Source organism: Nelumbo lutea, chromosome 1 (genome assembly GCF_056320005.1).
Source record: "Nelumbo lutea isolate HS-2025 chromosome 1, American lotus-T2T, whole genome shotgun sequence".
Taxonomy (NCBI): Eukaryota; Viridiplantae; Streptophyta; class Magnoliopsida; order Proteales; family Nelumbonaceae; genus Nelumbo; species Nelumbo lutea.
Window position 1 is genome coordinate 3,721,059 of NC_142684.1, and position 13,897 is coordinate 3,734,955.

General features: G+C 39.7%; 1 protein-coding gene and 1 long non-coding RNA gene across 2 annotated transcripts in view; one reads left to right on the top strand and one right to left on the bottom strand.

The window, feature by feature from the left end:
• The window catches only part of LOC148873237 (endonuclease III homolog 1, chloroplastic-like), a 74,128-nt gene that overhangs the window by 47,165 nt on the left and 13,066 nt on the right, over positions 1 to 13,897 (top strand). The window lies entirely within an intron of this gene.
• The window catches only part of LOC148873238 (uncharacterized), a 57,370-nt gene that overhangs the window by 30,173 nt on the left and 13,300 nt on the right, over positions 1 to 13,897 (bottom strand). The window contains exon 2 of the long non-coding RNA XR_016107275.1: positions 656 to 717. This is a non-coding gene — a long non-coding RNA (uncharacterized LOC148873238). The remainder of the gene's footprint in view (positions 1 to 655; positions 718 to 13,897) is intronic.

Consider the following 13,897-nt stretch of genomic DNA (forward strand, 5'->3'; position numbering starts at 1 on the left):
AGTGATCAAGTTCTTTCCATATCGATGTCAAATCCGAATAGTACATTGAGAGACTCCTCTCCCCCTGCTTGCAAGTAGAGGATTCAGCTTGCAGTTGGTATATCTTGGCATAGTGTCTCTGCTCTGAATAGGTGGACTTTGCTTGTTCTCATATCTCACAAGCAGTTTCAGCCCACATAAAAGTCTTCCTTACCTGTGGCAGCATGGAAATCAAGAGCCATGACATCACCATACTATTCTATTGGTTCCACCTATCATATTCAGCACTCCGTTCTTCGGTTCCTTCACTCTCCCATTGATGTATCCTATTTTTCCCCTAGCAGTGATGTAGAATTTTATTCCCCTAGACCACTCAAGGTAGTTCAGACCATCAAAAGGAATAACAGCCATGGGGAAATTCATATCCATTCCCCCACTCACTCCATTGTGGATCATTGAAATCTCTGAAGTAGCAGAATTCTCAGACGACATGGTAAACACATGAAAAATGAGTGGCAAGAAAACGTTATAATAGGATTTCATGTGTTATCATTATTGGGGTGGGTAAAATATGTAATAAAAAATATCCATAAAATAAGTTATGATACACAAAAGGGAATCAATTATAGAACTACTGATTGGGATAAGAGAGAGAGAGAGAGGCAGAGGGCATTACCAGTGCAAATACTCTTTCTGGTTTGGATTACTTGAATTTGGAGCATCAGGATCGACCATTATCTGCAAGATAACTAAACCAACTGATGATATATGCATTTGGCATATATGAATATATTCAAATACATCATCACCGGGATCCACACTTATCTTTAAGATAACTAAATCAAATGATGCTATATGCCACACAATCATGCAACAAATTCCAAATTTTATTACTGAAATATATAAGAAAATTAAACCGTTTGTAGGGGGATTGAATCAGATATATAGGAGTTGGAAAAATAATGTAATATCCAAAACAAATGAACTCTTTCCCCTCCATGCTCTCAACTTTAGAAGTTTCGAAAAGAGACAGAGGAAGAGAAAGGCTAAAGAACTTTTCCTCAATTTTCCGTTTGTCTCTCTATCTCTCTTACTTTTTTCGTTGAACCAAACATAATCTAAAGTCGCATGTACAAGAAAAAAACAATGGAATAGACAAACATAAAACCCCTGCTATCAGTTCCTCCATTCAAAACCTTGTCAACTCACCCCTCATATTCTGCAACATCCTCTAGTTTCATAAATAAAACTAAAATGAAAAACCTTGTATCACCTCCAAACAATTTGAATCAAAAACCAATATTTCAATGCCCACAATAATTTCATAGGAACGTGAAAACGAAACCAAATAAAATAAAATAAAAAATCGAACAAAAGAACCAAATAAGAGAAGAAGGGCTACGATTAGAAAAGCGTGGATGGTAAGACGTGATTTAGTTGATAGGTTCTTTGACTTGCAGGAGTAGAGACCTAGGATCGAATCTTGCTGCCACCAGGGTTGTGGGATTAGAATTGGGATTTGCTTCTCATAGAGAGCACCTTACACCAACCTTACAACCACATCCCACCCTGTATTGGGAATATCTCCCCATGAATAATAAATACAAGTATGGGAGATGTTCTCAAAGTGTGGCCAGAACATGCAGTGAGGTCGGTGTGAAGCACACTGGGCGAGGAGGAGATATGGATTCTGGGGATTAAGGGAGAAGAATGAGCTACCCTGGTTGTGTCCCATGAATCTTCAAGTCCATGTTTGTCATTTTGACTAAACCCATGCTCATCATAAATTTCACGGTAATTTGATGATTCCTCCCCTGAAGATTCTGATCATTACTGTAACTTCCCCTAAAAAGAAAACATTAGGGTTGTACCAGTTGCAGATCTGATTTGATCAGCCCAGATTCAATCCTCTGTTCCGTCCAGATTCAGCAACTTGAAGAGAAAACTTGGTCACCCAGATTCAACAGCCTTGCTCTGACACCATCTTGGCAATAAATCCGATTGAAATATGAGGAAGTAGAGAAGAAAAGGGAAGAAGAGAGAAGAGAATAAGAAAAGGTTTGGAGCAATGGAATAGTACTGGCGGCGCCAACTTCTATTATATTATATAGGGCGGCAGAAATAAGAAGGGAAAAGATTGTTGTGCCCCTGCTGTAAGTGAGTACAATAACAGACAAAAAAGGCTTTAACTAGCCAAACAGACCCTAATACAAATAACTAAATTATTTCAACATTAGTCAAATTAGGGATTTGGATGCCAAGGAAAAGGAAGAGGATAAGGAGATGAGATGGGCATTAGGAAGCAATTGGAGGATCTCTTATTTAAAGAAGAAATTAACTAGAGGCAAAAGTCAAGGCATAAGTGGGTGAGAGAGGGGGTAGAAATGCAAAATGTTTTCATGCTTTAGCCAATGGAATAAGAAGGAAATTTTTAATTCATGAACTAGAGATTGGAGTGACTCTCACACAATATTTGGAGATTGAAGGGGCATTTATGAAACATTTTAAATCCATATACATGAGACCCTTAGAGAATATGTTGTGGTTAGAGAGACTAGATTGGCCCAAATTAATTGAGGAATTGAAGATATGGATTGAAAAGTTTTTTTATCTAGAGGAACTAAAGGAAACGATCTTCTCTATGGATAGATCTAATGCATTGAGTCCAAATGGGTTTACAATGATTTTCAATTAGGATCGGGAACTACCCTAGGAGAGATGGAGAAGAACGAAGGATTCACAATGACTGGAAAATGGAGAAAAGTGATTACAGCCGAGAGAAAAGGATTCTTGATGTAAGAAATTGTGTACCAAAAGAATCTTACGATAAAGATAAGGGAAGGAAGAAGAGGAACGATACTGTTGGTGGGTGAAGCTGTACCATGGTTCTAGAGCTTCTTGGACGGAGCAGTACGTGTAAGTTGGGGTAGGCCATGGAAGAGTTCCCTTAGACAGTTAAGGAGGGAGTATTTTGCTGAGAGAAAGAGAAACTCCAATGGTTGGTTCTTTGTTTTGGAGGAAAGTTTTGAGTAGAGAAAAAAGCAGAGGATCATCATACCAGTAGGCAACAGTCTGCAAAGCTGGAGTACGATAGCAAATGAACTTCACCGAAGAATGGCTATGAGAAAGATGGAAGAGATAAAGGAACCAGAAAAAATGACAACAATACTGGGAAAGGAAGAAATGACAAAGAGAAGGAAGCAATTAGAGAGGTTGGGGTTAGAAGAAAATAAAGAAAATACTGATTCAGTGGCGGTGTCTCTAACAATACCGGAACCAAAGATCTTGTTGGAGGGTGAGAAAGGAAGTTGGGAGCGAAGACTAATCTTGTCGGCAAAGAAGGAAGTTAATGACTGGAAAGACTTACTCGAGGAGGTGACTTCCAAGCTTGGTACTCGTCATACTGTGATACTAATCCCCTTCAATGACAGAAAAGCTGTAATGGATGTGGAGGGGGAGGGAGATAATGGACTTCAAAACTGTAGAAACAAGTGAGGGTCCTATAACAATAGAAAACTGGTGCCCATCTGCTAATGCAGTAACAATGGGCGACGGGAGTTTCAAGTTGAAGCTTCTAGGTTTGCCTTTTCATCTATGGCAAAAAACTACTCTCCAAAAAATCGCGACAGCCTTGGGTGGTGCTCTCTTATCCTTCAAGACGGTTGACTTGAGAGCAGTGAACTTGAAGGTCGCCGGTGTGAAACTTGAGAATGTTCCAAGATCCATCAACCTGTATGCGAATGGCTACTGGTACAAAATTTGGGTAGCATCGGAAGTCGAAGCGTCGCTCTGGTATGGAAGGTCGAAGCTTGAAGATGACAGTGACGTGGCAAAGTGGGTTACACTTGGCAATGAATAGGGAAAGAAAGTTGGACACATGTGCGGACTTGGGAAGGAAAACTTTACTGGGAATGAAGACATTCCCACTTTGGAAGCTGAACGACCAGAACCAAATATTCGGCCATTTAAAGAAAAGTTTTCAAATCTTTTTGAATCCAAAAAAATCCAAGGGCCATTCTTTCACAGAGGTAGTCAAGCGACGATCTGGTCGGACCAAGGGTTGGGTCCACCCAGAGGAGAAAAACTTGTTTTTAGGTCCCGATCTGACCCAACTAGCGTCCTAGTGGGTCAAACAAGGTCCAACCGGGAGAGTTGTCCATATGTGTTACTCGACTCAGGTGACACGTTTAAAGGTCACGTGAGTCGGCTCCACCTGGGTGTGACTGGAGACTGTATGGAAACTGTGCTGACGAGAAGAGAAAATTACAGTGGATCCCAGTATCCAAATCTGATGCAGCGAACCAAGGAAAGTTGGGAGAAGAACGCTCAAAGCCGAGGTATTTCAGAGGCGGAAGAGAGGAGTATGAAGGGGAGGACCCTGGCTGGGTTCACTGCGAATCCTCAGACGATGAATACGAACCAGACTCAGAGACAGGGAGTGACAGCTTTGGGGAAGATACGATGGAGAAAGATGTGGAGGACATGCTTAGTGCAGCTGTTCGTTGGAGAACATAAGGAATTAACCTCTAATAAAAAATATCCTAATAATGGTGGAATGCAGAAAGATGCAGAGTACAATTTGGTGGATAAAAGGGAAAACTGTGTATCAGAAAAAGGAAATCCAAATCAAAGAATGAACAGTGAGCAAGGAATGGGTAAGATAATATCAATCAATATCCAAGCTTCGAACAAAGGCATAACAGAGGCGGATAAACGATAGAGTGATGGAAGTAGTTGAGTCTGAATCAGGTTCAGGAAATTCCTCGCAAAATTCTATTATGGGAGTGAATTGTGAAGTCCAGACCAGTGTTGAATCTACTTCAAAATCAGTTCCAGGTATGTCTGTGCCTTTGGGTTTTGATACTAACTCTAGCTCTGGTCTTGCTGCTTGTACTCCAGGTTCCAGAGCTGCTTCCTTACTGTTTTCTCATGATGAAATTGAGACACAAGAGAAAGAGCAGAGAGGGGAGAAAAAGAAGGAAAGTGAAAGTGCGGACAGTGGGTATAAAGATACTGGAGAAGAGATGGAATACAAAAAGAGTGAAGGGACAGAAGATAAGGAATCAAAGGAGTCTGAATTGGAAGAAGCAGAAGAAGAGTCGTTGGCTGAATTTGTGAGAAAATTGGGATGTAAAGTAAAAAAATCTGAATGAGTTGAAAATGTACTTGAAGAATAGAAAAGAAGAAGGGAAGGTGAGAAAAAGAAAGATGAGTGAAGTTGAAAGGCTGAAGCAAGATGTGGAAGGGATAAGAAAATCAGGGAGAGAAAGGGCAGGGGTAGGAAAGGAGAAAAATAGGAAGGAGGTTATGGACAGAATAAGAAGGCAAGATGAAGATCGTGAGTTGGAATGTGAGAGGATTGGGGAATGCAAGAAAGAGGGTGTTAATAAATGAGCTACCGAGAAAAGAAAATCCAGATATACTCCTAATTCAGGAATCTAAACTCCTGACATTTAATAGTAGGTGGACCAGAAGTGTATGGAGAGCAAATGGCATCAGTTGGGCAATGAGTCCCTCATGGGGAACTTTTGGAGGAATAGTGACTGTGGAAAAATGAAGTTGTTGAAGGAGTTGAAGAATTGATTGGAAAGTTTTCAGTTTTTGTTAAATTCAAACAAGTGGGCAATGGTTTTGAATGGGTATTAACTAATGTATACGGCCCCAATGGATACAGGCAGAGGAGTGAGTTGTGGGAAGAGCTAGGAGACATAAGAGGATTATGGGAAGGCCCTTAGTGCTTAGGAGGGTATTTTAATGTAATTAGATTCACTGAGGAGTGCAAGAAGATGTGGCAAAGAAACACTACAAGTATGAGGAAATTCAACGATTTTATCAATGTGTTTGAGCTCAAAGAACTGAATCTGTCACATAGTTGGTTTACTTGGTCAAATCTCCTAGCTGATCCAATTTGTTCAAAATTAGACAGATTTTTGTTTACTGCTGATTGGGAAGAATATTGGGGAGATTTGATGTCAAGGACACTGCCTAGAGTCTCCTTTGATCATTGGCCAATTTTGATTAATAAGGTGGATCCTAGTAATAGAGGACCTATCCCATTCAAATTCGAGAACATGTGGTTATCCCATCCAAGTTTTAAGGAGAAAGTGAAAGAATGGTGGGTAGCAAGTGATCCAAGGGCTAATTGGGAGGGTATGAAATTTTAGTGGAAGCTGAAGGAATTGAAAATCAAAATCAAAGAATGGGGTATTCTTCAATTTGGGAAGCTTGAGGAAAGAGAACAACAGTTGATGAATCAGATTGAGGAGCTAGATGCAAAAGAAGAACAAGGTGAGTTTGGGGAAAGGGACAAGGAGCTTAGGTGGGAGTTGAGGAAAAACCTAGAGGATGTTCTCTTCAAAGAAGAAATTAGGTAGAGACAGAAGTCTAGACATAAGTGGGTAAAGGAGGGAGATAGAAACACAAAATTTTTTCATGTTATAGCCAATGGTAGGAGGAAGAAGAACTTGATCTCCAAGTTAGTGATAAATGATGCAATATTGACTCAGCAGGAAGAGATTGAAGGGGCCTTTGTGGACCATTTTAAATCAATCTTTAGAAGGCCTATGTCTAGCAGATTATAGATTGAGGGTTTGGAGTGGCCAAGACTACTGGAAGAGTCAAGGGTGTGGTTAGAGAGAAGCTTTGAATTGGAAGAAATAAGGGTAGCCATTTTTCAATGAATAGATTTGAAGCACCTGGTCCTAACGGTTTTATGATGGCTTTCTATCAAGACTACTGGGAGATTCTGAAGGATGACATCCAAAAAGTGTTTTCTGAATTCTTTGAAAGGGTGGTGATTAATCTAGGCCTCAATTCCACATTCCTGGTTCTGATCCCAAAAAAGGAAGATGCCTGTCACCCCAAAGAGTTCAGACCCATTAGTTTGGTACACAACCTTTATAAAATCATTGCTAAGGTGCTTTTTCGGAGGATTAGAGAGGTGCTACCCTTAATAATTTCCCCAAATCAGGGTGCCTTTGTGAAGAGTAGACAAATTGTGGGTCAAATCTTAATTGCAAACGAAAGTGTGGAAGACTTCAAAAGAAGTGGGAAGAAGGGGTTAGTGTGCAAATTGGATCTTGAAAAGGCATATGATATGGTGGATTGGTCACTTCTACTGGAAGTCTTTGAGTCTTTTGGATTTGGGTAGAAATGGTGCAAGTGGGTGAAAGGATGTATTAGGACTTGCCACTATTCCATCTTAGTGAATGGGAGGGTGGTAGATCATTTCCAGGATACCAGGGGTATCGAGCAAGGAGACCCTCTTTCTCCTTTCCTGTTTACTGTAATTGCTGAAGCCCTAGGAAAACTCATTGAGAGAGTAGACTCTAGAAATTTGGTGAAAGGTTGGAGGGTAGGAAGGAATAAGGTCCCAGTAACACATCTGCAGTTTGCTGATGACATAATTCTTTTCTGTGGTGGGGAGGAGGTGTGCTGGGTGAGTAACCTAAAGCAAGTGATCAATGTTTTTGAAAAGGTGACTAATCTTAAAGTTAATTTGGACAAGAGTTGTGTGATTGGCATTAATTTGAGTGAAAGTGAGGTGGAGGATAGAGCCCAATCTTTGGGATGTGAGATCGCATAATGGCCGTTGATCTATTTGGGGCTGCCACTAGGGGACTGGTGATTGAGAGATTCAATAAGAGGTTAGCATCTTGGAAGAACGATTACCTATCCATGGAAGGCAGAATAACTCTGATCAAATCTACATTGGAAAATCTGCCAGTGTCCTTTTCGTTGGTGTTTAAAATGCCTGGAGGAATATGTGGTTTTTGGAGAAATTAATGAGACTTCTTATGGGAACCAGGAGAGGAGAAAATAGATCATAGGGTCAGGTGGGATATAGTTACCAAAACCAAAAAAGATGGTGGGCTTGCTTTAGGTAATTTGCAGAAAAAAAAAATGAAGCTCTGTTGGGGAAATGGCTTTGGAGATTAACTTTGGAAAGGGATAAATTATGGGCTCAAGTGGTCTTAAGTATTCATGGGCAAGCGGTGGATGGCTGGGACTCTGGAGCTTTAGCTAGGGCTACAAGTGCTTCTCCATGGAAATCAATTCATGCTATCCTTCCTTCTTTCCTTCCTCTAATCAGGTATGATATGTGCTTTGGCGACCTTGTGAAATTTGGGGATCATGTTTGGGTGGGAGACATTCCGTTGAAGGAGCTCTTTCCTTCCTTGTATTCTCTGTCACGTTTTAAAAATGAGCCAATCTCCACTTCTTTTACCTCTTCTAGTTCATCCATTGATTGGAATTTGGGTTTAAGAAGGGCCCTTAGAGACCCAGAATTGAACCTCATTTCTAACCTGCTAAAAATCCTTGAGGGGGTGACTATTGATCCACTTAGGAGGGATAGTAGGATTTGGACTCTTTCTCCTTCGGGTGTCTTCTCATGCTCTTCATTCTTCAAAGTATTGGCTCATTCTCCACCTGTCTTTGGAATCCTTTTTCTAGTTGTAGAAGTCTGGGGTAGATCAATTCCTCCAAGAGTTAGTGCATTTTGTTGGGAAGTTTTCCTTGAAAAGTGTAACACTTGCGACTTACTTCAAAGAAAAAGGCCTAATTGGTGTTTATCCACTGGTGCATTCTTTGTAAGAAGAATGGTGAGAATTGTTATCACTTATTAGTTTCTTGTCCATTTTGTTCAGAAATCTGGTGTTCGTTTTTCTACCTTTTGGATGCGGGTGGACCCCTCCCTCAAATGTACAAAGCCTATTCCATTCTACTATTGTTAGGGGGCTGAAGAAGAGAGGGAAAATTCTATGGAGATGTGTAAGAGCAGCTGTATGTTAGATAGTTTGAGAGGAAAGGAACCAACGGACCTTTCATGGGAAAGAAAGAAATAAAGGTGTAATTACTGAATTAGTTTTCGTAAGGGTGATACAGTGGGGTAAGACTTTGCACATTTTTGAAAACTATTCAGAAGGAGATATCATCAGGAAGTGGAAAGAAGTGGCTTGGTCAGTTCCAAGGAAGAATGTATTTCACCCAGTTTGGTCCCCTCCAGCTTTAGGGTTCACTAAATCAAACTTTGATGGAAGCAGCGAAGGAAATCCAGGTTTGTTGGGTATAGGAGGAGCTTTCAGGGATGATGAAGGTCGAATTATCGCATTGTATTTGGGTCCTATTGGTTGGGGGGACTCTCTTAGAGCTGAAATATTGGCTGTTACGGAAGGGTTAAAAAGAGCTCAAGAATTAAATATCAGCAACCTGATAGTGGAAGGTGATTCTAAATTGACTGTCAACTGGTTAATGAAAGATGATTCTAGTTTGTGGAAGTTTTTGAATGAAAAGAAGAAAATTAGATATCTCATACAAAATATGGAAGTCAAATTTCAGTGGACTAAGAGGTGTGCCAATTCCTTGACAGATTCATTGGCTAAACAAGGGGTGGGAAGAGATAATTTGTTCTGGGCACATTGTAATCTGAAATGTTCTCTTGGGAGGGTTAAGAGTTTTTACCCCTCCCTTTGTATTTTTCTATATTAATATCTCTTAATAAAAGTATTTGTTATTTATAAAAAAAATGATTTTCAATCAGGATTGTTCGGACATTCTTAGGTAGGACATTCAAAAGGTTTATAATGAGTTTTTTGAGAGAGGGTGATCAATTCGAGGTAGAATTCTACTTCTACTTTTTCGCATTGATCCCAAAGAAATGTGGTGCTAGTCATCCAAGGGAGTTTAGACCTATTAGCTTGGTGAATAGTGTATATAAAATCATTGCCAAGGTGCTCTCTTGGAGAATTTGAGTTGTTTTTCTACACTTAGTGTCTCATAATAAAGGTGCCTCTATGATGAATTGACAAATAGTTGATTAGATCCTGATTGCAAATGAGAGTGTTGAGGATTTGAAGAGAACTAGTAAAAAGGAACTAGTGTGTAAACGTGATTTGGAGAAGGCATATGATATTGGTGGACTGGTCTTTCTTGATACAGGCGATGGAGACTTTCAGTTTTGGGGAGGGGTGGTGTAAATAGATATAAGGGTGTACGAAACTTGCCATTAATCAATTCTAGTGAATTGAATAGTGGTAAGCCACTTTCTAGCAGTTAAAGGCAAGGGGACCCCCTCTCCCCTTTCCTCTTCACTCTATTTGTTGAAGTGTTGGGCAAGCTAATAGAGAGGGTGGATTCCAGAAGTGAAGGGATGAGAGATCCATCATATGGATGGCCGAACCCTACAGGAAGATTGGGTGAAATTTCAAAAATTTCTCTCTCCCATGTGGGAATCATATTCCCTATTTTAGAAAACTGCATTTTCAGGGATCAATCTTGAACCTAAGCCGGACCAGATCTGAAACCAAAAGGGAGTGGAGGGATATACCTGATACGAAGTAGTAATAACCTCCAATGAAGGTGTTCACGCCCAAGGAAAGATCCAAAGACTGCTTCCACCGAAGATGACACGGTGCAGGATGAAGCAGAATCAATAGGATGGTTTTTTAGCAAGAACCGAATTTTTCAGCAAGAATCTGATGGAGGGCTAGTGAGCACGACTTCAAATTACCTTTTTTGCCAAAAGGTAATATCAAGAACTCTTCTTGATCGCTCCCACAGGTGGAGATCGAACTGGTATGGCGGCAAGATCAAGAGAGAAGGAGACAATGCAGTCAAACTATGTTGTCTCTCTCTAGAAATCAGTAGTCACTCAGATGATTTCTATTGTGTGTTGAGGGTTCGCCCTGCTCTCCTATTTATTGCCTTAAAGAGAGGTTCTCCTAATCCCATTAGGAGTTTCCTAATCCAAATCTTGTATCTGGATATGGACTCCCTTTAAGAGATAATGATAATCCTTATCTTATCTGCAGATAAAGATCAGCCCTCCTAATCTAATTAGGAGTTTTCTGATCCAAATCTTTATTTGGATCTTGACTCTCTGAGTAGATAGGGATAATCCCTTATCCTATTTGCTGATCTAAATCCCAGAACCACCCTCTTTTAATTAATCTCATTATGCCAGTTCGAATTGGGCTTTAGGCCCATTAAGCCCATCTGCTCACTCACCCTTCAAACTGTTGCCCAGTTGGATATCCTTGTATGGCGTGGGACCCAAACATTGATCTACACATCAGCCACATGGGTTGAGCCCAGCCTATGTTATAAGGCCTAGCCGAATTCATTGTAGGAAACAGTGAACCCCTGAGTCCATCACCATGGGCTCTTAATGGGCCCGACATTTACACTAAATGGTCATTGTGTCAAGCCACCTTATAAAAACCCAAGGACTGTGGGCAGATGCAAGATTAGCCCATCAGGTATTACCCTCAATGGTCTCACACTTAACCTCTCAACCCATAATGGTCAAACACTGCCCAACAAGAGAGGACCTCTCCCTCGGCTGCAAGGTACAATGCTGCACTCTCTACTCACATGGATCCCGGGAATTAAAATCTTTTGCAAACATTTTGAAACCATAATATATATATATATATATATATATATATATATATATATATATATAATGTATGTATGTATGTATATGTATATCTCTATATAAATATATTTTGCAAAACAAATTTCAATGGTTGAAATCAACTGCTGGCAGTTTTGGTTTCCATCGGAGAGAGTGCATCCCCGATCATTCACTTTGTCCGACAAAGGGGTTGATCCTATCACTATGATCACCCACTCAGATGAATTCTCGGATTGTCCCAACATGCCCAGGTTTTGACCCCCTCTAAGGATCTCATTGATTGGCATATCAAAGACAACCCAATCCGACACCTAGTATGGTATCAAAATCGAGTCTAGGGGTCAGGTGTAACATTCCAGTTTTGCCCATCTATCTCCAAGGTCCAAGGCAATATTGGAATTCTGGTCCGGTTCAGGGTTTCAAGAAAACCCATACTGCATGTACCTCAGGTCTCACCCCGGCAGCTGAGACAAGTCACCACAACCAACTTGGCAGCACATCAGTGTCAGCCTTGGTAGGATAAATCTCCCTAGATCTATCCAACAGCTGTGAAGATTCTAAACTAACACGAGTCTCATATGTGTCCAGTTTAAAGGTATTACACAGAAACACACCATAATAACATGAATCAAATATGTACTTTATTCATTTACATTAAATGTCATAATGTACATCATTCTGATTGGAGCTAAGGGCATACACTGTTAACAAGAAGTCTAGTTGGGGATTGGAGGGTTGGTATCCCTATTACTCATAGTCTACTGATTACATTGTTTTGTTCTGTGAGGGGGAGAATATTAGGTGGATTAGGAATCTGAAGTTGGTTATGCAACTATTTGAGATGTCTAAAGTGAATTTTGATGAAAGTTGTATTGTAGGGATAAATATGGATGAGAGGGAGGTGATAGAGAGGGCTGAAGTGATAAAAAGACTAAAGGAGTTCTTGGCATCTGAATTTGAGATTAAGGGCTTGGGTCATTTGAGGTACTTCCTTGGAATTGAAGTTGCAAGGTCACAACTCACAAGATATACATATTTCAAAGGAAGTATGCTCTTGATAGAGGAGATTGACATGATGAGGAGTAGACCAGCAGAGACACCTATCAAGCAGAATCTTGGACCGCAGAGTCCGTTGGTGAGGATTATTTAGATAAAGAAAGATATCAAAAATTTATAGGGAAACTTATTTACTTATCTCTTACCCGGCTTGACATAGCCCATACAGTTGATGTGGTGAATCAATTTATGCATGCTTCCAAAGTTTCCCATATGAAGGTAGTTGAGAGGATCCTAGATATTTGAAGACTTGTCCAGGGAAAGGAATTCTATTCCAAAAAACACAATAAACTAGAGATTGAAGCTTGAAATAGGATTACGTGAACGCTTTAGCTATTTAGTAGGTTGTGGAACTAATAATAACACTCCACACCAATAATAAAATACATAGGGCTCACGATCATTCAACCTCTCAATTTGGGCTCCATGTATTTTATCACTGGTGTGGAGCACTATCATTAGTTCCATAGCTTGTTGAACAACTAAAGCGTTCAGCTAATCCGATTTCTTGAAGCCTACATTGATGCTAATTGGGGATAGAAAGTCCACCTCCGAATATTGCACGTAGGGGTATAAGCGGATCAAATTCAAATTGAATGAGGCAATATCTAAATTCGAATCTGATTAGAAAATTTGATATCCTAATTCGACCAATTAATTATTTTAGGTAATTAATAAATATATAAAATAAATATTTTATTTATATAAAGTATATAAATTATTTATATAATTTAATTATTATATAAAAATTATATAAACCATTTACGTATTTTGTATATTATATATAAGAATTAAATAATCGGTTGAACTCAGATATTTATCGAATCGAATCAGGTTGTATCCGAATTTGAACCCGATTAGCTAATCGGTATGAATAGGATATCTGAATTTGACCGATTACGATATTCAAATTATTTGAATTCAATTCGATTATGTCAAATATGGAATTTGAAATCGGATTTTCGAACATTGTTGACACCCCTAATTGCACATTTGTTGGGGATAACTTGGTTACTTGGGGGAGTAAAAAGCAAAATGTGGTTGTTAGATAAGTGCAGAAGCTTAGTATAGGGACATGGCTTTAGGTCTTGCAGAACTATAGTGGCTCAGGATTCTTCTAGGTGAGTTGGGAATGAAGTTAGATTGTCCTCTCAAATTGTAATGCGACAACAAAGCAGCAATAAATATTGCTAATAATCCAGTATAGCATGACAGAACCAAATATATTGAGGTTGACCAACATTTTGTGAGAGAAAGAATCTTTGGAGATCTTTGCATTCCCTACACACCCTAAAAGATGAAGATAACTGATGTTTGAAGGGATGGGATATCCATCATATGGATAGCTGAATCCTGTTAGAAGGTTGGGCGAAATTTCAAAATTTTTTTTCTCCCATTTGGGAATCACATTCCCTAATTTAGAAAACTGCATTTTCAAGGTTTGTT